The sequence below is a fragment of the Papio anubis genome, chromosome 17, assembly GCF_008728515.1.
Source record: "Papio anubis isolate 15944 chromosome 17, Panubis1.0, whole genome shotgun sequence".
In the NCBI taxonomy this organism is placed as follows: Eukaryota; Metazoa; Chordata; class Mammalia; order Primates; family Cercopithecidae; genus Papio; species Papio anubis.
This window is the reverse complement of record NC_044992.1, coordinates 72,562,829-72,568,828: the sequence shown is the minus strand read 5'-3', so window position 1 is coordinate 72,568,828 and position 6,000 is coordinate 72,562,829. Positions and strand designations below refer to the sequence as shown.

Here is a 6,000-nt window from a genome sequence, read left to right as displayed (position 1 = left end):
TCAGTGGGGGTCCTGGGGTCTGGGCAGCTCTTCTGACCTCATCAGATGGCGTCTGCCCTCCGATACTGAGCTGTGAGTGACATCAGCCTTCTGGGCCCAGGAGGCCACCTGGCAGGATGACTGAAGCAGCCTTGGGTAGTGACCTTGCTGGCTGTTGCTGGTGGCTGTGAGCCCTGCACGAGTGTCCCTGGCCTCAGCACTGGGGGCTCCTCACTTCCCGGCCCCTGGAAGCAAACTCGGAGTGTGCCTGTGGGGCCACAGGCTGTTTGGAGGACGCTGCAGTGATGGCCTTCTGGGAAGTGAGGTCTGGGTTTTGGAGGAGGAGGTGGGAGGTGGGGGGTCCTGAACTGCCTTTCCTGCCATATCAGGACCCAGGGCCGGGACAGCGGGTGTCTCAGGGGCTGCATGGGTGATGGGGGAGGAAGTGCAGGCTGGCGGGGGAGGGGTGGAGCGCATGGGCTGCCCAGCCCTGTCTTGGGCACATGAAGCCTGGTTTGCCAGGTGGGAACTGAGGGACCTGTGCTCCAAGAGACACATCCAGGGGCTGCGATCAATTTCCAAAGGGCCTTTTCTCCTTTCAGCGATGCTGTTAAGAAGGACAATGACTCATGTGCCACAAGCATCTCGGGAGAACCCATGAGCTCAGGAGCCGGCGACAGACCCCATTTAGAGCGCTCTCTGCACAGCTACACGGCAACCCCGCCCCCACCCGTCGGGACAGCTCTGCAGCTGCAAAGGGCGAGTGCTTGGTTCTGAAGGCAGGGCCCGGCGCCACGGCTCTCCTCGCCTTGCTCTCCTCCATGAGCCTCAGGGACCCGGTGGCCACGGCACCCCCGGTTCTCCCCAGAGTTGCTGTTCCCACCTCTGGCTGTGAGACAGGTGGCGTGGCAGAGGGGCTGGCCTGAGATGTGGGCTCCTGCTGTGAGTGGCACCAGTGGGGTTTGTCATGCTGACACCGACGACAGAGGTGAACTCATGGCCCCCCAGCCCTGGGGAGCAGAGACCCCACTTCCAGGCAGCAGCGGGGGTAGGTGCATCCAGGCCACCCAAAGCTCTCATCCCAGCACCCTCCATGGTCACAGCCCTCCACCAGGCGGCAGGTCACACCATGCCTTCTCTGTCCTCACAGTGGGGTGGTGGGGCTGGGCGTGTAACTCTTGTCCTGTGTTCCGTGGACACTGGTGCCTGGGTCACACAACAGTGGATGGAGCCTCAGAGCCCCAGGAGCCCTGTGGCTGCTCCTGCCCCTGGGATGGCAGGGCCAGCACGGGGACTGTGGGACCCAGGAGGAGGGACCCCCCAGCTCATTATGCAGAGGAGGCCGCAGTCAGGCCGACGGGATGCGCAGGGGAGGATGGGATGGGCAGGGAAGCCATCTCAACAGCTGCAGGAGGCTCCTTCCCAAGGTGGAGGAGCGGGAAGGACGGGCAGGGCCCACGCGGTTGGGCTCTTCCTCCTCCAGCTCAGGAGCCACCGACAGGATATGGCCTTATCTGGGTGGCACCAGGTGACCAGGCCCAGCTCAGGGTCCGCTCTCCTCTGATGGTCTAGGTGGATACCGTGCAGCCCTGGGACTTGGCACTGGCTAAGCTGTGTTCTTCCCAGCTCCCAACCCCTGTGGCACCCGCAGTTGTGAGTCCTCAGGTGTGACCTTGGACAGGGTCCATCAGGTGCTTCCCTGGTGCCCGTGCCGTTCTGGAAGCTTCTGTGATCTGGTTTGCTCACAGCACTCCTGCCTGCAGTAACTGTCCCCATGTTAAGATGAGGTACAGGCTGGGGCTTGGAGGTGCCACAGTGGCGTCAGTGTCCCTGGGCCACCTAGCAAACCACCGTGGGCCTGGCAGCCTGAGCAGCAGGCCTGTATTCCCTCCCACCCACTCCGTCTGGTGGCTGGACATGGAGATGGGGGGCCTCTGGGCTATCTTCTTCCAGACCACTCTCCCTGGCAGGTAGGCTGTGTCCTTGCATGGCTGTCCCTCTGTGCACAGCTGCGTCCTAATCTTCCTTCTCATAAGGACACTAGTCCTATTGCATTAGGGCCACCCTGGTGACCTCCTTTCACCGTACTCACCCGTGCAAAGGTCCTGTCTCCAAACACAGCCTCAGGCCCGGGTGCAGGGATTCCAGTGCTGGGGCTTCCGCAGGCGGATGTGGGAGGCCCTGCTTGGCCCCTGCCCTGGCCTCCCTGCCTGCCCTGTGTCCTTCAAGGTTTCCTTCCCGGTCTGTGCCTGACTCCGAGGCTCTGTTCCGTCTGGGTACGTGTGGGCTCCAGACCACCCGGTAACTGAGTCTGAGATGCAGACCCCCAGAGGACAACTGCTCTGCCACCTCCCGAGGGCTATCTGCCGAGACCCCTGGAAGGGGGCCAGGCACAGATGTGTGTTGGAGGTCACAGCTGCCCATCTGGCGGGTGCCTGTGGTCCCACCCAGCAGAGCTGCGATGAGCACGAGCCTCCATGAGAGGCAGCCTCAGTGGCTGACACTCCTGTGGGCACTCCTTGGTGGGACAGCCCCTGTGGCCACCCCTGGCCCTTACCAGTCCCTCGCCGGAGGACTGAGCATTCCTCCACGTGGTGTCACCAGGCCTGGTCCCTTCGCCACAGCCACGCGGGATCTGGTAGCAGCAGGGGCAGGTGTGGGCCTGACTCAGCCCTCGCCTCCCCCGAGGCCAGCTTCTGCCGCGCGCCCATCCCCATGTTTACGAGCACTCGATTTGTACTCAAGTCTCAGTGACAGAAAAACTGATGCTAATGGGAAAAATAGGACTCTCAACAGAAGCCTGCCCAGCACAGCGGCGTGAGTGCCAGGCGTCCTTGCCTGAAACAAACTGCAACTCAGTGCAGAATTCCAGGATTCCATGGCAACTGCTCGTGCCCTGCGTTCCGGCCCTGGCTGGGGCTCGGGAGCAGCCGCTGTGTCACGGGGGATCGACTTGTTTACCGGCAGCCCCAGGCACTCGGATGTGGTATCAGCTCCCCGTGCCTTGGCCCTGAGATCTGGGAGGCCCACTGGGGCCGGTGCTTCCCCCAACCCCACTGAGCATCTCCTCGCCCTGTGCCACCCACCTGCTGCCCAAGACCCCTGAGTGTTCGTGGGCTCTGCCTGGTGGGAGGGTCTTTGGCTTGCAGACAGGGATTGGTTGGCAGCATAGTGTCCCCTAATGATGTCCACATCCTAACGACGTCCACATCCTAGTGGCAGCCTGTGACTACCTAGCTCGGGGGATCCAGGTTGTATTTGAAACGAAGGTTGGATCAGCTGACTTTAAACTAGGGAGGTGACCCTGGAGCATCCAGGGGGGCCCAGTGTAATCACAAGTTCCTTAAAAGTGGAGGAGGGGCTGGCGTGGGGCTCACACCTGCAATCCCAGCGCTTTGGGAAGCTGAGGCAGCAGGATCCCCTGAATCCAGGAGTTCGAAGCCAGTCTGGGCAACAAAGTGAGACTGAGTCTCGACTCTACAAAAAGTAAACAAAAATTAGCCGGGTGTGGTGGCGCATGCCTGTGGTCCCAGCTACTCAGGAGGCTGAGGTGGGAGGATTGCTTGAGCCTAGGTCAAAGCTGCAGTGGCCATGACACACCCCTGCACTCCAGCCTGGGTGACAGTGAGACCCTCTCAAAAAAAAAAAAAAAAGTGGAGGAGGGAGGCAGGCGGGTCAGGCTCAGTGAGGAGGTGAGGACTGGACCAGCCACTGCTGGCTCTGAAGAGAGAGGAAGGGGCTGGGGCCATGGGCTGCAGGCTGCCTCTGGGAGCTGGAACACATGAGAAAGGGGTCTGTCCAGGGGAGCGCAGCCCGACCAAATCCTGGATTTTAGCCCAGTGAGCCTGAGTCTGCATCTGTGTTGCTCTCAGTGGCCACAGCTTGTGGACGTTGGTGGCTGCAGCCACAGGAAGCTTCGGGCAGAGTGGCTCTGTCATTCTGGGGACACAGGGGCCTCGAGGCCAAGGCTGTTCTCAAATCTTGGCCCTCCGTTCTCTGCTGTGCCCCCGCCCCGGCCACACTCACCCAGCCTCTGTGCACCCACGTGTCCCACGGCAGGCGCTGCTGCTGTCCCCGGCCTGGCTGACCCCCACGCCTGCCCACCCTCTAAGGACCTTGTCAAGAGCCTCCAGAGGTGCTTTCCTGGCCTCTGCCCCTCCCAGGGCCACCCAGGCTGCAGTGACTGGAATAAGGGATGACATGAACACGAAGAAAGCCCTGAAGGGCCATTCAGTGCAGTGCTGAGCGAGAGAGGACGTCCTTGAGGAGGCACGAGCCCTGGTGATGAGGCCATGGTGGGTGGGGACCAGCGGGTAGCAGGTGCCGCCTCTGGGTCCCGAGCTGCCACTCCCACCGGCCTGCTCCAGGGCGGGACGTGCCTTGCACAGGCAGCACCTGTAGGTCCAGAGTGTGTGGCTCCCCTAGCCCCAACCCACCCCCCAGCCCGAGTGTTGGAGCAAACGTCTCTGCACATGGCCTTGGGGTGGTGGTAGGACCCCAGTCACTGCCACCACCCGACAGACAGGGCTTCAGGCAGGTTACTCAATGCCTGAGACCTAACATCTGGTCGGGGGACAAGAGCCTGTTCCCAAGCTCTCCAGGAAGTCAGGGCCCTGTGGTGGTGCAGAGTGGCTGACATGACCGTCCCCACAGACCCTTGTCTCCTACTCACCCTGCAGGACCATGCCCAGGCCTGTTGCCTCTGCTGTGGCTTCCAGAACATTCTCCCCAGCTGCCAATCCCTGCACAGACCTTCCTGCTTGCGAAAAGCCCCAGGGGACAGACCACGACCTGCAGAGCAGAGTGTGATCTAGAAACAGGAGCCTTTAAAGAATTGGCCAGACAGGGACAGGCGTGGTGGCTCACGCTGGGAGGCTGAGGCGGGTGGATCACCTGAGGTCAAAAGTTCAAAACCAGGCTGGCCAACATGGCGAAACCCCGTCTCTACTAAAAATATAAAAATTAGCCAGGTGTGGTGGCTAATTACTCATTACTCGAGAGGCTAAGGCAGGAGAACTGCTTGAACCCAGGAGGCAGAGGTTGAGGTGAGCCAAGATCGCGCCACTGCACTCCAGCCAGGGTGACCAAGACTCCGTCTCAAAACAAAAAACCCAGAAAGAGTTGACCAGAAGGATGTGCAGATGTGATTAGGACTAAGGACCCGCACAACCCGAGGCGGGCGGGGCCCCCAGGCCTGGAAACACTTCCGGCATCAGGAGGAGAAGTGGTGGTGGGCGTGGCTCAGAGGCCCTGAAGTGGAAGGGGCCACGAGCCAAGGAGAGCAGAGGCCTCCAGAGGTGGGCAAGTGGCTTCTCCCCCAGCAACTCTGATGTGGCCCAGATTTCAACGCAGACTTGAAAGGGGCCTCTGACTGTGAGAGGGTAACCATCATTTTAAAGAAAAAGAAATGTGGGCCGGGTGTGGTGGCTCACGCCTGTAATCCCAGCACTTTGGGAGGCCGAGACAGGCGGATCACGAGGTCAGGAGATCGAGACCATCCTGGCTAACACGGTGAAACCCCGTCTCTACTAAAAAAAAAAAAAAATACAAAAAAATAGCCGGGCGTGGTGGCGGGCGCCCGTAGTCCCAGCTGCTTGCCAGGCTGAGGCAGGAGAATGGCGTGAACCCGGGAGGCGGAGCTTGCAGTGAGCCGAGATCATACCACTGCACTCCAGCCTGGGCGACAGAGCGAGACTCCGTCTCAAAAAAAAAAAGAAAGAAATGTGTCCGGCCTACGTCACAGCACAGCTCTCACCACAGAGCGCGCTCCCCAACGTGGGGTCTGTGCCACAGGCTGGGGGCACTGCCTGGGAGGAGCATTGCTGCCCAGGAGATGAGGACCGAGACCTTTGCACACCCCTGAACATGCCAGGCTCCCTATGGATGTGGTGCCTGCCTGGAGAGCGCCCAGGACGCAGAGCTGCTGGTGGCCCTGGGGACAGCAGGGGGACCCGGGCAAGGTCCCCCGACCCCTCCTCTGACCTACGACCCCTGCGGTGGGGGTGGGCAGTTTGTGTAAAG

General features: G+C 61.2%; 1 pseudogene; it reads left to right on the top strand.

Moving 5' to 3' along the window:
- Positions 1–409: 409 nt before the first annotated feature.
- Positions 410–3,449, top strand: LOC101023002 (annotated as a pseudogene).
- Positions 3,450–6,000: the final 2,551 nt, after the last annotated feature.